Below are 17,688 nucleotides of genomic sequence, written 5' to 3'. Positions count from 1 at the left end.
TGAAGTTCTGAAAAACATTCATTTACTTACAGAAAAATAAAATGATATCAGGTAGATTTAAATGACTGTAAATGCAGACATCTGAGGAGACAGTGTGATCTGATGCCCACGGGGTGTCGGCCGCCGGCAGAGTAACGGCTGCTGGGAGCCCAGTGCCCTCCTCGTAAGGCCAGGAACAACCTGGAGGGAACCCGTAGCAGAATGCCACAGCGGCTGAGAGACCTTGACATTAGAGCAGATCTGTCCGGGTGAAGGAGAGAAACTCTTCTGGGACATGTCCAAAAATACATTTTAAAGACGAGGGGGTACCGGAGGGAGAGGACTTAGCCATTTGAGTGTCCAGCTCTTGGCTTTGGCTCAGGTCATGATCTCAGGGTCCGGGGTTCAGGCCCCACGTTGGGCTCTGCACTAGTGGGGAGTCTGCTGGGGGTTCTCTCTCTCCCGCTGCCCCTTGCCCTGCTCTCTGTCTCTGAAATAAATAAATGTATCTTTAATAACCTCAGATGCTAGTCATGTTTCCTGGGCTACCTCCTGACAGTTGAGCTTCCTGACCCAACGGCAAAGTCAACGCCACGGACAGACGTGTGGGACGCGCTAAATTTCTCGGGTCGATTCCCACTTGGCAGGAGATGAGATCAGGGCGAGCGAAGACCTGCCTGCTTTTCAGGGCCAAAACATCACTTGCTGGGGTCCAGGACAGGGTGCTTTGCTTTTCTCTCAAGGAGGAAAAGGACCGCTGAGACCTTGGTTTGTCTGCTTCCATTCTGTGGCGATGTGGCCACAAACGCACAAACCGACTCCCGATGTGAAGAAAAGAAGATGAAGGGTTAGTGTGTCACGTGCAAACCTCATTCATGGGTCTCTGAAGACAGTTTCCCGCTGACGGTATTTTTCACCCATCAGACCATCACGAAATAGCAACATTTGGAAAGATTTTCCCTCAAGGTGAACTCATCCAATCTTCTCAGTGACGATGTGGGGAAAAATAAGATCCAGACCAGTCTGAGGAGGTGTCCAGATCACGTAGGTCCCTGCGCTTACACAGTGGATTTAATTATTTTCCTTCTCTCGTCTTTTTCACTTTTATTAAACCGTAATTGACGTGGGCTGAGAAGTGAGCTCTAAGCCACGTCAGGACGCAGCCCTGGTTTTATTTCCCTTCTGCTTCATCTCTCGTACAATTATTTTGTGCTCAGTTGCACGCATTGGTAAAAATGTGTTGAGCCAAGGCTAATATTCCTTTGATAATTTTGCACGTAAAGTGATTCTGATTCTAGAATAAAGCATATGCGATTTAATCCCATGACTCTTTCCCACAAATATTTTCTTTTTAAAGTAAAATTATTTAAATTCAATGTAATGTATTATTAGTTCTGGCGGTACAGGTCAGTGACCATCAGTTGCAGAGAACACCCCGCGCTCTTTCCGTCACGTGCCTCCCTCATGCCCATCCCCGAGTCACCCCTGCCCCCCTCGGTTTGTTCCCTAGAGCTAAGAGTCTCCTATGGTTTGTAGACATGATTTCCTTTTCAAGAGCAAGATACCTCCTAAATTATTTCATGTTCTCCGCTTCCCGTGTCAGGCAGTCCAGCTAGAGCATCCGTCACAAAGCTCTCTCCTGTTGGAATTTAATTGATTTTTCTTAAATGCATGATGGCATTCGGTTTATTCTGAGGGAAAGCAGAGTTTGTGGCTCTCGAGAAGCACTGGAGAGGCACGGATGAGGAGCAGCCATGAGAGGAACGGCCGACGGTGCCCCGCCATCCCGCACAGCTGCAGAGGGGCCTCTGCCACACGGGGAACCAGAGTCCTAATGTCGCGCCACAGAAGAAGGGTAAGCAGGCGGACTGCTTTTCTCCTTCAGTAGTTTTGCTCTCCCCCGGCCATCCCTAAAGTCTGGTATGTATGGCTGGAGGCACAGGGCCCACCCCCTTCTCTCCCAGAAGGTGTGCCAACAACTCCAGAGCCCACTAGCAGGTGGATTTGGCCATCCAGTGGGGCCACAGTGACAGGCAGCCCAAAGGCCCCATGTTCCCAGGCTGAGTGGGTGGTCTCCTTGAGCTGGTTCTTCACCTTTGGTGTGGAGATCTTTCCCAGAGGAGTTTGGGCTTGTTCTGGAAACATGCCAGCCTTCTCTGCAGTGGCCAGGATGGCCTGGGGTTCCAAGATGACCAGACGCACATCCATAGCTCGCTGGACACTTTCTCTAGCATCTCCAGGACTACAGCAATGAGGAATCGCTGGCCGAGAAGCTTCCCTTTGCAGCGATCACAGAGAAGCAGTCTTGGGGGAACTGGACAGGAGTGTGGACATGCTGTCCCAGGGCAGTGTGGGGAACCAGAGCTGGTGGCTCGTGTCTGTCTCCCGTGATCGGTGCCATGAGGCTCAGGTGCAGCTCCTGGCTTGTTCCAGATGTTCCTAGAGCAGCACAGGACCTAGAACCAGGCCAGAGGCAGGGGGCAGCGCGTGACAGGACAGCGCCCTCAGGTGCGTGTGGCGGGTGGGGGGGGCAGGCCACAGCGGCACCCAGTTCCTTTCCGGGACTAAACTTTCATGGTCATTTAATTGATTCTTCCTCCACTATTGTCTCACGGCCGAGAACACGGCATATGGAGGCCAGCCACTCTCTTACTCTCTCCCGGGTCATTCAGTGCGGTCACCGGAAAATGACATTCAAGTACCTCTGAAAACTCACTTACAGGGGCACCTGTCAGTTAAGCAGCTGTCTTCAGCTCAGGACATGATCCCAGGGTCCTGGGATCGAGCCCCACATCGGGCTCCCTGCTCAACGGGAAGCCTGCTTCTCCCTCTCCCGCTCCCCCTGCTTGTGTTCCCTCTCTCACTGTGCCTCTCTCTGTCAAGTAAATAAATATGTGGATTTCCAAAGGGCATTGGTTTCCACCACCATGACTGCTCCCTTTAGAAGAATGTGTTCTGAATTTTCTTTCCTTTAGGTTGAATTAGGCAACTTAACTTAGAAACACACGGTTCTCCTCTGTGGTCACATTCTGGGTTAGGAAAACATGTGGCTTTTGTCTCATGCAGACTCAGAGTTCAGCGGAAGCACTTCTTCCAACCTTGGCATGTTTCCTTCCTCCTCCTCCCCCTTCCCTTCCCGCAGGCCTCGCTCCCTCCTTCAAACTATGATTCATTCGACTACCCCACTTTAAAGATGAGAAAGTCAAGGCCGGAGCGAGTGGTTCCTGAGCCCCAGGGCTGCTGCACGGCATGGCCCTCCCCGTGCTTCTCCCATTGCGCCGGCTCGTGCGGTTTCAGGAAATACTGTTGACTGAAGAGCTGAGTGGTGTGTGTGTGCGCCGACCACTTCGCAGGATGCGTCCAGAAGACTCAGCTCGAGGGATCCCCCCTCCTGGACTGGGGGCACTTGCGGGGCTCACCTGTTGCTCCCTCACATCACCCCTCGTTTTACCTAATCGCTCAATGCCGACGTTCTCATGATCATTTTAAAGTGAGAACACTGAGTTCACAGACACTTAGGGACTTGTCCCAGGTCCCCCAGCTGACAAGTGGCAGAGAAGCGACCCAGGTCATGGGCTTGGAGTCTGCGGTTGTGGCTGGCACCACAGCCCGCTCCTGCTCTGCTGCTAAGACAGGTTCCCCTCAAGCTGCCCAAGACGCCTGAGAGGCAAGACGGGACTCTGGAATGAAATGACATGTCCCACCACGGCGAAGGGATGTAGAAGTGACAGAAATCTGCCCGTGTGAAAAAAGTCAAGTGTGCCCTTGGGCAGCCAGGGGACCTAGGTCTGTGCTTGACGACGAGACTCCCCCGTTCCGCTGGTTCTCTTGACTCTGTCGGCTGGTCACCGGCATCCTGCCTGCTGGGTCCACCGTGGTTTGTAAAGCGTGTTTCTCATTCCCCTCGGCTTGGCTGGGTACGTGAGCCTGGCTGTTCTTTAAACTGGAAGCGATCAGCACGAGGTTAGGAGGCCAGGTCACAAGGGGACTGAAAAAGCTGGTTCAGTCGTTATGGACAGAAAAAGCTTGGTGTTTTGACGCAAGTCATGAATCTGTCTAGAAAGTAAATGTGTATTTATTATGGCTGTTCTAATTACTACAGCAGTTAGAGAAATACTACTTTCCAAAGAAAAATGGGATGGACATTATAATATAATTATTTAAAAAATACATCCCACCGTGTGGCTAGCACTACCGTCTGTGGTAAGAAGGAACCGGCTGCCTAGGAGGTGACCAGCGGTGCGCTTATTCCTCGTGGAAACCCACTGCACGGCCTTTCCCGGCGACGCTTTCTCAGAACTCATTGCGACTTCGTATCCGTGGTCACCCGACGTTCGATCTCAGAAACATTTTAAAGAAAAGATGGTGGGGGTGGAGGAGACCCGAGGAACCAATTTCCCGTTCCGCAGGCCTGTTCCGCGACTCGACTTTACAATCCCATCATACAACGGATCTAGACAAATCCAGTGAATCAGAACACGAATAGGTAATGATTAAAAGTCAGTCAGCAAAACTCTATGAAAAGTTCACAACACTTTTTTTTTCTTGGGTCACTTTAGTCTGGGAAATGCCTTGTCACTCACACAGCTGTCCTCGGGCAAATACTTAGCGCCTCTTTTCTGAGGGGCATAGACTCGTCTCTCTCAACCGGCTCCGGGACAGTGTCTGTCCGTCTGCACCCAAACAGCAGGTGCCCCTCGGTCCTGTTGCTGACGTCAGGCGTGCAGACTCCCCAGACACACACACACACACACACACACACGAAAGAGAGTAAGAGGGAAGTGAGGGACAGAAGAAAGAAAAAGCAGGAGGAGGAAGAAAAACCAAAGAAAAATAAAAAGGAACCAAATCCAGCCACGACACAGGCTTTTAAAGGCTGGGAACGAGAAAAAAGGAAATTGTTGATGCCAAACATCGGCCACAGACTAACGCAAGGCTTGGTCCCAACTCCGGTGACTCACTGACCCACATGTGGTGAGGCCGTGCAGGCCGCAGCGGCTCTCCTGAGCTGCGGGCGCGTTGCCCCGGTTCCCAGACGGGAGCCCCGCGGCGCCCCCACCTCCACGTCTGTGGACATGCCCCCCCGCCCCCCGTCACTGGCACGCACTCTCCCCACTGGCACCAGCTCACCTAAATTTCTTCTCTCCTTAAAGACCTCACCGTCATGTTTTTTCCCAACAATTCCACGTGCTGCTCCTTTCATCGGGGGCTTCGTTTACACACTTCACACCGCTGGTCGTCGCACAGGCTTCTGCCCCGTCTGGCCGGATAGCACGGGGCCACACAGCAGCGCCAGCCGCGCCTCCGTGGCCGGGCACGACTCGCCCCACAATGACCTCAGTATCGCGCCTTCTACTTCATCCAGCACGAGCTGGAGGCACAGGAAACCTTTTGCACGTAGTAAAAGCGTCTCTTCGTGAGGCTTCCCACGTCCAGGTGCTGTGCCAGCCATGCACCGTGGGCATTCTCATCTCGACGACGATCACGAGGGTAGAAATACTCCTTCCCATTTTGTTATTCCCCATTTTACACGCAAGGAAGCAGAGGCCCAGGATCCCTCAGCGGCGGGGGCCGGAGTGAGACGCGCCTCTACACCTGCCGCACGAGACGCGGCCGTCACGAAGCAAACTCAGTTCAGGGCAGACGGTAGGAGAAAACCCAGGAGAACCGCGACGTTTGCTTGTGGCCAGAGCACCACAGACGGTTTAAACTGTCTGACTCCGCCACAGAAAGACCCGGGCTCTGCGTCCTTGCCCTGACACTTCCTGTTGCCTTTGGGCATTTTCCGTACTGTTTTGAATCTCAGTCCTACCACCTGGAAAATAAGGAATATTAGCACGTTCCTCATACGCTCTCGAGAAATGAGAGATACCATAAGTCCATTTAGGAAGATCACACTGGTTTAAATATGCTGTAGTGTTAAAATCTGTTTGCAAGAAAAAACAAACAAAAACCAAACATCGAAAGAGCGAGGTTACTAGGATTTATTACCCTCTTTGGAAAAACCTGCAGAGTTTAGATATAACTTTTGTTATATTCCATTGCGATTAATTTAAACGGAGAAGCAATTTGTTGACAACTTTCCATTTCAGGTTTTAAGATCTAGTTTAGTTTTCTAAAACATCTCCTTTGAAAGTGCAAGAAAAATCTTTTCGGGGCAGATTCAGTAAAATATCAGTAGGTACACAACAGCGACTCTGTACCCTGACTGTCGAGCCTGTCCCTCCACCTCTCCTCCTGCAGGTCCCTGTTCCCTCGGCCACCCTGTCCTGTCTTCCCCGGGAGAAGCATAAGGGAACGCGTGTGTCTGAGAAAACAGAGTCTCGATCACTGACCGGTTAGGATGGCTGGAACCTCGAGAAAAGTTCATTTCTAGCTGCTTTTGCATATCCTGTGCGTGGCAGGATATTCCCTACGATTCACCTAAAATAAAAGTTTAGCCTAGAAAGAGCACAAGTGCCTTGATAGCTTCCTCTGCTTCCAGGCTTATGTGACCTACTTACACACGGCTTACGAGGCCTTGGAAGGGTTTTGCTGGAAGTTTGATGCGTCTTGACCTCACTCTTAATTTGGCACTGAACTAGGGCGGAGTGCCGGGCTGAAAGGCTCCACGTGCAGTGCAGACCACGGCCAGGAGACCCTCCCAGGCAATCCGCAAGCGTTGGGCAAATCACGGTCAATGCTGCACGCTGCCGTTTCGTTTTGCAACCCAGTCGAGTTGTGCATTTCCTGCACTCACGTTCTGGTGTTATTTGTCACGGGGACGACACTTCCCGCCCGCCGGCAGTCTGTCCGGGCGGGGATTCTCTCTAACCCAGGAAATGAAGTCACCAGCCCACAAGGGCTGTCTCTGCAGGGACTCCACCTCCCCTTCCCGACAGGAGCAGCCCTTTGGGAGTATTTCAAGACAGATGCAGAGATGGTGACAAATAAATGGATATACGTGTGTTTAACAGTGAGCCAGGCATGTAGAATCATCCTGTCTCTGCAGAACTCTGGAGACCTGTGAGAACGAAATGTGATTCAGGGCCCTTTTCATGCAGCCGTGGAAAGATTATATAACATGCAATTTTGACTAAAAAAGATGCTAACTACTTGAGGCTTTCAAACTTTTCATTGTTTTGTAATTGATTTTCTGGCTCAGAAATCTTACGCTCTACTTCTAATTTATACTTTTAGCTAAAGTGAAAAGAGATGCCTTCTCATGTTTCTGCATAAAAACACGGACGGATCTCATGATCATTTCATTCTGTACTTGGACTTAGAGGTTTCTCCCTCTCAGTTTCCCCAGAAGACTGGGTCGGATGGCATTAAAAACAATGACATGTTCTTGGGAGGCCTGGGTGACTCAATGGGTTAAGGGTCTGCCTTCGGCTCTGCTCATGATCCCAGGGTCCTGGGATCCAGCCCTGCATGGGTCTGGTTTCCTGCTCAGTGAGGGGTTGGCTTCTGTCCCTCCCCGCTTGTCACTCCCTGTGTCCCCCTTCCCGTTGCCCTGCTCCTGCTCTCTCTCTCTCAAATGAATAAATAAAAAAATCTTTAAAAAATGACTAATTCTCAGATTAAGGGGTTAAAAAGAGAAACCAAGAGTTATGTTTATATAAATACCTATTTATTTTTAAATATTTGATTGAGATGTAATACATACCTACACACCATAAGATGCATCTTTTATTTTTTATTTTTAAAAAAGATTTGATTGATTTATTGTTTTAGATAAGAGAGGGAGAGAGAGAGTAGCAGGAGGGGCTGAGGGAGAGGGAGTGAATCCCAAGCAAACTCTGCACCGAGTGTGGAGTCTGGCAGGGGCCTGGATCTCAAGGTCATGACCTGATCTCAAGGTCATGACCGGAGCCAAAACCAAGAGTCGGTCACTTAACCGCCTGAGCCGCCCTGATGGCCCACAATGTGTCCTTTATAAGTGTGCGTGCGGTGGTGTTTGTACATGGCAAGGTTGTGTGTGCATCACCCCCGTCTTGTTCTGGGACGCGCGTTACCCCCGAGAGAGACGCGCCCCCGCGGGAATTCACTCTGTCCTTCAGTCCCTGCTCTGGGCAACCAGTCACCTACTTCCTGTGTCTGCGGATCCGCCTATCTGGGATGCGTCCCGCGCGGAATACCCCGGCGGGTGCTCATGGGGACTGGCTCCTTCCCCTTGGCGTCGGTTCCGACATTCACCCCGTTTTCGCATCAGCGCTTCCCCCTTTCTATGGCCGCGCATCTTCCACCCCGCGCCCCTCCGTCTACCGGCTCCCAGACGCTTGGCTCGTCTCCCCTCTGGGGCTGTCATTACGTGGCTCCTACCGACACTCGGGAACACAAGCTTTCGTGTGCCTCTCCACGGTCAGTGATCCCGGGTTGGGTTTCACTAGTGGTTTTGGTAGGTCCCAGGGCATCTCTTTGTTTAACTTTTCAAGAAACTGCTCAGCTGTCTCTGCAGCGGCGACACCATTCCCCGCCCCTGGCAACACACAAGACCTTCGTCCCCACGTCCTTGCTGACACGGACGGCCGCGGGCTGGACTCAGCCGTTCTAAGGGTGAGAAGGAGCATCTCGTTGCGATTTTGATTTGCATTGACCTAATGACGAATGAAGTTGAGCGTTTTTCATGGGCCTGTTGGCCATTTATATGTCTTCTTTAGGGAAATATGTATTCACTTACAACTACTAATTATTTGTCTTTTCATTGTTGAGTTGAGGAGTTCTTTATATACTCTGGAGAGTAGCTTCTTATAACACATGTGATTTTCGAATGTGTTCTCCCATGAAAAAGTTGGTCTTTCCACTTCAAGAGAGTCCTTTGAAGCGTATTGTGTCTGATTTTGATGAGGTCTGGTTCATCCGTGTGTTCTCTTGCTGGTTGTGCTTCCAGGGTCATATGGAAGAAATCGTTGTCTACTCCACAGCCACATGGTTTACATCTATGTTTCTCCTAAGGTTTTATAGTTTTAGCTCTTACTTTAAGGCCTTTGATCTATTTGGGGTGAATTTTGGTATGTAGCATGAGGTGGTAATTCGTTTTACGTGTGCTTCACTGAGCTCTCAAACATTTCTGATTTAGAGGGAAGTGGAAGATTATGCATTAATAGCCATCAGAACATCTATGGAAAGACTACTATCATGTAGTATCTCTAAGCTTAACATGTCATAAGCAAATGATAAATATACAAGTATTTATACCACAGGGCTAGAAATCCGAAGAGTAGAAAGGAAAAAAGGTAGGATGTTGAGAATCGCCTCTGAAATCACGTTTCCATGAGTGTCAGTGAAGGGCAGTGACTGTGCTAATTCCGCCCCACATAACGCTGCATCCGCGTCTGAACCCGATCTCTTGACATTAAGTCAGAGAAACACTGTGGCGGTGGTCGTCTGCGTTATTCTCACAGCCTCCTCCCTTTGCCTAAAAGCCAGCCATGTAAAACGCACCACAAAGCCAATGCGACTTCCACAAAGTCAAATACGGCCCGCTCTAAGTGAAAACAGTACAAAGAAACCTGTAGAGTCTTTATGTGTGTTTTATGCTCCTCTCGACCAAGCATCTGTATGAAACCAAATCTTTTTCTCCATTACACTTTAAATATTATTATAGAAACATCTCTGTTCCCACTGTTGATGAAAAGGTCAGTTCTAGACTCATGCTGCCCAGCGGAGCTTTCTGTAAGGACAGAATGTTCTAGATCTGTCTTGTCCACACAGTGACCATCAGCCATATGGGGCCTACTGAGTGCTTGGAATACACCTTATCCAGCTGAGGAATTAAAATTTTAATGTTCTCTAATTTTAATTAAGTCAAATTTAGAAAACCACAGGTAGCTGGTGGCTGCTGCGTGGACAGCATAGATTTCCAACCTGATAGCTCTAGTCTGCCCGAAAACACCCCACACACATGAATTTTAGAGAAGCCAAGATGGTCTACTGAAATGGTAACCTATTTCAAAAACAGGAAAAAGTCGAGATACAGTTCTTGCAGTAATTTGTGTCGGTTAACTTAAACAGCGAAGCACGTTGCTAGAACCACTTCCTTTTTCTCTGCCAAAGGAAAGAATATATGCAGACTTCTGGCTGGATATACCCTATATGCTGCCAAGCATGTAACTAAAATTAAGGAAAAGTTTAATTGCTAATAGTTTTTTTTTTATATATACCCTGTGAAAATCTTGGAAAGCACATAATCATAGAAATCTCATTGAGATAGAAATGTGAACCATTAGCAAGTTTGTCTGTGAGCAGACAGGGTCTGGTATTTAAACAAAGATCGGAAGGCATTTTCTAATATGGACTAGAGAAGAGGGAGGGGCCTTCATGTTCTGCCCTAAGGACAATCTGGTCCACGTGGGGGCACTTTAGTCTTTGCGTGGGCAATAGAAATACAACAGATGATTCATGCAACATGCTATCCTAATTGTGAGGGACTCTACAGGCACCGAGTCCTTGTAGATAAAAGATTGTCCCTAATCTATTATGTGATTGAATTATTCTTATAATGGAATTCCAGAAAATACTGACAGATAGACTATCATCTAAGAAAACAGTTTCTGTGCTCGAAAAGGAGTCCTAGCTATCGAAACTTCATGTTGTACGCCTGAAGCAAATATAATGTCATAGGTCAACTGTGTCTTAGACAAATAAAAAGGTGCCCTGGCAAGATCCTAATTTCAATCTCTGTTCCTGAGTAAGCCACAGAAACGCAAGCATTACCATGGAAATATTACCAAATAAAAACAAACAAAAGCAAAGCTAAATGCAGAAGTACAAAAACAACAAACACACACACACACACACAAAACCATGTAGGCTTTTCTTCTCGGGGCTGGAAAAGAGTTCTGAAAGCCACTGACAGGGAGTTGAAGGGCCAGATCTAACGGCCTCATGCCTCTGAGCGCTCAGGGACTTAGGAATGGTCAGGTCATGTCTGCTCTGCTAAAACAGAAAGCAAACATGCAGAAAGGTGTTACAAGGAAAACAGGATTCTCCCTACCAGACCCCAATCTCCACATCGACTACCTAGATAAGGATTTTCCCCTGTATCCTTCCAGAATGTTCTCTGTGCAGGTATTTATATGTAACAGGCAGCCTTCTATTTCAAGAAATTATGTAAGCTTTAAGAACTTGAAGATATGCTCTGAATTTCTGTCCCCGAAATAATGGAGTCGCTTCTGCCTCCTGTCCGCGCAGCGCACAGCCTGTTCTCCCAGGAGGGAGTCAAGGCCATGGCTCCGGGTTCACCCTCTCTGCTCTGAAGGTGTTTCCCAGCCTTGCAGCGGGGGCTCCACACCGCCCTCCACGCCCCCTCCAGATGTCACCTGCTTCTCTAACCACATGATGTCAGACGTCAGCACGAGGGAAGGGAGCCGGTCAGAAGCAGACACCGCCAGCCCGGCCGTCCCACCGCGGCGCGCACGCACACACACACACACACACACACACACCCCGGGCACGCACCCCTGCACGCCCCGCTCCCCCTGCCCACGGCCTCTGTGAGCGCCTGTACCCATCCCCCGCCCCGTGTCCTGGCGCTGCACCCCAGGCCCAGGCTCCCTCCGTGACATGGCACAGGGGCAGAATCTGATCTACACACCGGGGTTTTCAGGGCAGGCTCGTGCTGGGGTCGTATTTCCGTCTCTCCTGCCCAGTACGATCAGTGCCTGAAAGACAGGACCCCAAATATTTGCTGCCTCGGAACTGAAGAAATCGCAGGGAGCCCCTAGAGAGCCCCGAGGCGGCCGCTCTGGAATTACAGAGTCAGAGAAACCAGAGCCTTCCGGAGCCCGGGCACCCCTCCTGCACCAGCCGCCCAACCGGGCGCCTCACAGGGGTGGGGGCCGCGGCCACCACGCGTCCTCTGGGCCTGCCGTGCCCACGGCCGGGTTCATGGGCGCATCGGGGACCTCCCGGGCCCACGGCTACGTCGGATGTGCGGGGTGGCCTGACACGGATTCCCGCTTCCTCCCACGAAGTGAGCAGAAAACCCCACTCCCTCCTCGGAGCTTGTGTTTGCCAACAACTCTGTAAATGAAACAAGTAACAGGTTTGTGAAAACGGCAAGAAATGTAATTTCAAGACCCCGATCTCACCTCTATCAAATCTCCGGTGTAAAAAGAAAGAAGGAAAAGAGCCAACATTTGCACAGCCCTGTCCTTTCTCTGCCTCACTTAAGACTCCGGTCGGGGGCCGGCAGCAGTCCCGGGGGCTCTGCGAACTCTCTGACCCTGTCCACGCCAGAGCACTGTGGGGTCCTGCCCCCAGCCACACCTGGGCTAACTGTCTGGGCTGCCTGCAGCGGACTGTGCCCGGGGGACCTGCGAGGGGCTGGGGCGGGGCGACTGGCCCCCAGAGCAGGCCAGTGGTTCTGACCACAGCCGGGCCCTGCGGGTGTGCCTGGAGCCGGACCTGAAGGGGACAGGGACCGTACGTAAACCCATGCCCGGCCGTGTCGGAAATACTTCTTTAAAAGATCCACTTTAAATATCCCTATTTCTGGGAAAATAAAATAATGTATAACCCTGATAACATCTTATTTAAACAATGCAAAATGCCTTCGGACCCACTGACAAGGCGTTTGGTTTGAAGAAAGTCTGACAAGGACACAGCACACGTTGCGGGATTGTCCTCAGAGTTCCATGCGACGCGCTTGCGTTAGGACACGTAGCCTGATTAGGCTACACGCTCCTTTCATGGTCCTTAACACCCTATGTCCCTCTGTCTGGTCTTGCAAAGCCCTAGAACACGGGGAAGGAGCCCAGCAGGCTAACCCCTCGTCCGAATGCTCTGTCAGCCACAGCCCCCCCACCCCCCCACCCCGACCCCCTGCCTCTGATGCTTTCCTCGTCCTGCTGCCCTCCCCTCCCTGTTGCCTGCACCAGCAACCTGCTCCTCACCTGGGGGGGTGGGGGCTACTTTCCCCCTCTGGCCTCTGTGTCTTCACCTTCCTTGCTCTAGCTTGCTCTAGCTTCTAATTATTATCCACATTTCTTAGTACATATTTTAGTGGGAACTTTACTTTCCAAATGAATCTAGTTGGGAGAAGCTGGGGGGCGGGTGGCAAAGGCTCTGACTCTTTCTTTAGCATGACAAGTGGGGGAGGGGGGCTTGCGCTCCCTCTGGCTGGGGAGCAAGAATGTGTGATAGAGGGAAAACCTGAAGGACAGGCTATTTCAGAAGAAGCAACATTTTAGCATTTGGAGGAGCCCAGCAGGAAACACCCTCCCGCTGGCCCGGGTGCAGATGCTCCAGGAACACATCCGGCCGCAAAACACTCTTTTCATAGACACTGGTGCACTGAGTTCTTTATCCTCAGATGCGCGATTTTGTTATCTTGTCATTTCCCTTGGTCAAACCCTTTTAAAAAATAGATTGGTAAAATGATCTATGAAAACACGAATCCACACTCTAAATTTTCATTTTAAATCATTTCACGTCAGATTAGGGACCTTTCACTTATTTCTACTCAAACAGCACAAATGATTATTTTAAAATATGCTCATACATATCGGGTCTTTTCCATATTTGGCAGAAGAAATAATCATTCGTTTTTTTTTTTTTTCTGAAAACATCCTTTCTCCTGTTTATTTGTTTGAGCAATTCGTGTCGACACTCCTAGTCCTCTAAAAGTTTCTGCGTCTGGAATCATGTCCTGCAGAAAGTCTGCCTCTTGTTGCTATGAGAGAAATGTTTGAAAAGTTGTTCTTATATTTTGTGATGACAACTTTTTCCCTATTGCTTATTTTTTCCATATTCTCAGCAGTATAAATTTTAAAAATTAGAAAATACTCCTAATTTCCAAATATTTATTTTTTCGTTCTACAAATCGAAGTCCAGAAAAGTTCAGATCTTCAAGTTAAATTATTCTGACCAGGACATAGCCAGGGACCAAGAATAAGAAAGATAAGGGGCTTTTGCTCTAAATAAGTTCCCCCACGGATAAGAGGCTGCTGTGGCTTAATTAGTTTATTATCACAATTTCCAGGTGACAATCAGTTAAGAAGCAGATAAGAGAAGGAAGAAGAGGCTTTCCAGAATTGTAGCCATAGGTGAGAGCAAAGTAGCCGTCAGTGTGACAATAAGTAAAACCCAGAGCAGCCAGACGCAAGAACTCGGAACCGCCCGCAAGAACTCAGAACCCCCATTTACAACAAGGAAAAACAGACTTCGACCCCAGAAAGTCTTTAAAGAGATGTTGTCTTGTAATCAGTCAAGTGATTCAATAAGCGTGTTCAGTATCTTTGAGTTTTAATTTTTTTTTTAAAGGTTGAGATGTGTTTTTTTTTTTTTTTAATTTAAATTCCATTTAATTAACAAATACTCTATTACTGGTTTCAGAGGTGGAATTTAGTGCTTCATCAGAGATGTGGTTTTTCGTAAGATTTATTTATTTAGAGAGAGAGAGGGGAAGAGAGCATGTGTGGGAGCGCAGCGGGGAGAGCAGAGCGAGACGGGAATTCAGGCAGACTCCTGGCTGAGCGTAGAGCCTGATGCTGGCCTTGATCTCACCACCCTGAGATCACGACCTGAGCCAACACCAAGAGCCAGATGCTTGACCGAGTCACCCAGGCACCGCCCCAAGGCTGAGACACATTTCAGAGGTCATTTCAGAAGACTGCCTGCAAACCTTTTCAGTCAAAAAAAAGATCTGCCCACTGCCTAGGAGATTCACTTGCGTGGAACACCAGCATCTTTAAGAACCTCCAGTGAGAGGCCTTTCAAGCTTGAACACTGCCTCCCTCTGAAGCCAAACAGAAAAACAAACAACAGCAACACTGAAGTAAAATGTCAGTGTAAAGACAGAACTTCTAAAACTGGAAAGGCAAAGTGCACGTGACTTGGACATGATGATCTTTAAGTTTTTTTTTTTTTTTTTAAGATTTCATTTATTTATTTATCAGAGAGAGAGAGATCAAGACTACACAAGCAGGGGGAGCAGCAGGCACAGGGAGAGGGAGAAGCAGGCTCCCCGATGAGTAGGGAGCAGGGCTTGTCTCCGGGACCCTGAGATCATGACCTGAGCCAAAGGCAGATGCTCGACCACTCAGCGGACGGAGCCACCTGGTGCGCCTCTCTTTAAGTTTCGTATTTTGCATTTCAGTTCCACTTTATTTTTTTAAGGTTTTATTTATTTATTTGACAGGGGGACAGAGAGATCACAAGTTGGCATAGAGGCAGGCAGAGAGAGAGGAGGAAGCAGACTCCCCGCCGAGCACAGAGCCCCATGCGGGGCTCGATCCTAGGACCCGGAGATCATGACCGGAGCCAAAGGCAGAGGCTTTAACCCACTGAGCCACCCAGGCGCCCCTTCAGTTCCACTTTAAAAGTAACTAGTAAATAGCAAGGCTCCGAGGGAGAGTCTTGCAATAACAGAGATTAGAAATACATTTCTTCCAAAAGAATGTTAAAGGGGGAAATCAAATTGTAGGGACATACAGCAATAGTCGTGTTTTTATGTGTATTTTAAAAGTGCACGTAGAGACTCCATATTACTCTTGAATATACATATATATACATAAAATTGAGTGACGGGGCTGGAGAGGAATACGCTGTTGCTTCCAGGAGGGGCTGGAGGCCGGACTCGGGGTCAGGAGAGCTTCCCCGCTACCCACCATCCTTCCTTCTCCCTAAGGTAATCCTGAAGACAAGCTTTCCTTCTCATGACTTGAGAGCTAACGCGGCAAAATAGCAACTCTCCGTTCTGGAGGGTTGGAATACAGCTCTGTGTTTTATTATTTACTTTTATTACTTATTTTAAGGCTTTCTTTCTCTGGTTCCTTAATCATTCTATTAAGAAAAAAGAATTCCCCGAGAGCTGGCCCGCGTGGCAGCACTGGCTCCGGGCAGTGACTTGAAGGACTTCCTGAGGCTGGCAGCCCGGCGTGGGGCGCGTTTCTGGGTCCCGGGGAGGGAAAAGCCCTGGACCAGGGAGCGCATCCTGCGGGACGCTGTCGCGCCGGGCGACAGGCACTTGGACGGTCCTCCCCGGTGCTCCCGCCCAACGACCCCGTCTCCGGAACAGCGTCTTCCCAGCGAGCCAAGTGAATTCCCAGCTTTCCAGCTTATCTCCGTAACTTCACCAGGTCAGTGGGGACACAGAAGCAAACCCTTAGGAAACCCGGCCGAGGGACGTCTGGTTGCTACAACAAGACGTCGTTGGCGTCTCCGCAGGGCAGGCGACACCAGGGAGCCGCGTCCCAGAGCCAGGGCGGGTGTCTTCCCACCTGCGACCTGCTCTCGGCCGCACAATGGCAGCCGCCGCGACCCTTCCTGAGCAGCCCGGCTGCATGCCCGGGCTGGGAAATCATCCGCTATTTTGGCAACAGGATGGATTTTTGCTGTTCGGGAACTTTCAAAAGGTCATGGGCTGAGCACAAGCCTGTTTCCTTTGACTCACGCGCTCCCCGATCCGTGAAACCTGCGCGCCGCGCTGCGCACAGCACCTCATTTGTTGAGGAAAAAACGATGCGCTTTTTGCATTTTAAAAATGGGAATGTGAAATTTTATTTGGGGGATATTAGAAAAAAAAAGTCCCCGTGTTGGTTGCCCACATTTGAGGACTCTACTGCTGATTACCGGAAAGAAGAAAGCCCTGAAAGTCGGTCCTTCTGGACAACGTTACACTCGTGCGGCTCATCTTTTCATGGCAATGCTGAAGTAGACGTGTAAACCCCACAGTTTGCCAAAATACAAATGTGATACTTACCTTCTAACTAACACTAGAATTCACTCACACTTGATTTTCAGAAATTTAAAAATGACCAATGATTACATTACTTCCAGAAAGGGATGGTGTCATATTCTTTCTTTTTTTTCTTTTTTTCTTTTTTTAGGTAGGCTCCATGCTCAGTACGGAGTCCAGCCCGGGTCCTGAGCTCATGACCTTGAGATCCTGACCTGAGCTGAGACCAGGAGTCGGGCACCCAGCCAACTGAGCCACCCAGTCCCCATGATTGTTTCAAATTCTTGCAAAACTCATTTGAAAACAAATTCAGTCGGCGTCCACACTGCCAAAGTCTTCAAACAATTTTACCAGGTACATTTGAGAAGGAATAGGAGAAATTTGATAATAGTATTGATTTTATTAATTATTTTTAACTACGTGATGAGGAAAAAAATATGAAAACTGTTTCTTATGGTAGATTTTTAGGTATGAAATTCACATGAATGAAAATAAACTTATTTTTAGATTGATCTTTGTTAATTTTATAAACTGAGTAGCTTTTTCTTACTAATTATGCATATATATAATACACATTTAAATTTTTCTAAAGAATAAAAAAGGAACAGAAGTAAGAAAACTTGAGAACTCCGGTTAAATGTCTCTCTGCTAATGAATTACAGTAATGTCCAAATAGACCTAAGGTGCTCAGAGTTGAGGGGTGCCTGGCTGTTTCAGTCAGAAAAGCATGTGACTCTTGACCTTGGGATTTTGAGTTCGAGCCCCACGTTGGGTGTAGAGATTATGTAAAATTAAAAAAAAAAAAGTAAATATTAAAAAAAAATTCGGAAGTTGATATCATCATGGGTCCTTTCTGTTCATTTCCATGAATGCATACTACAGCAGCAGACTATAGCAGGCAAATAAACATTTTATAAATAATTGTTTCCACTCTAACTCTTTACAAAACAGGGAGTTATTTCTTTTTAAAGATTTTATTGATTTATTTGACACAGTGAGAGAGCGCACAAGCAGCGATAGTACGTGAGGGAGAAGCAGACTCCTCG

At 48.8% G+C, this 17,688-nt stretch overlaps 1 protein-coding gene and 1 pseudogene across 2 annotated transcripts in view; both read right to left on the bottom strand.

The window, feature by feature from the left end:
* PDE10A (phosphodiesterase 10A) overlaps positions 1-17,688 on the bottom strand; it is a 569,171-nt gene that overhangs the window by 375,251 nt on the left and 176,232 nt on the right. The window lies entirely within an intron of this gene.
* LOC131832938 (glutathione S-transferase kappa 1-like) lies at positions 1,890-5,431 on the bottom strand (annotated as a pseudogene).

This window comes from Mustela lutreola, chromosome 6 (assembly GCF_030435805.1).
Source record: "Mustela lutreola isolate mMusLut2 chromosome 6, mMusLut2.pri, whole genome shotgun sequence".
Classification (NCBI taxonomy): Eukaryota; Metazoa; Chordata; class Mammalia; order Carnivora; family Mustelidae; genus Mustela; species Mustela lutreola.
Note: the sequence above shows the minus strand (reverse complement) of the source record. Positions and strands in the feature narration are given on the sequence as shown.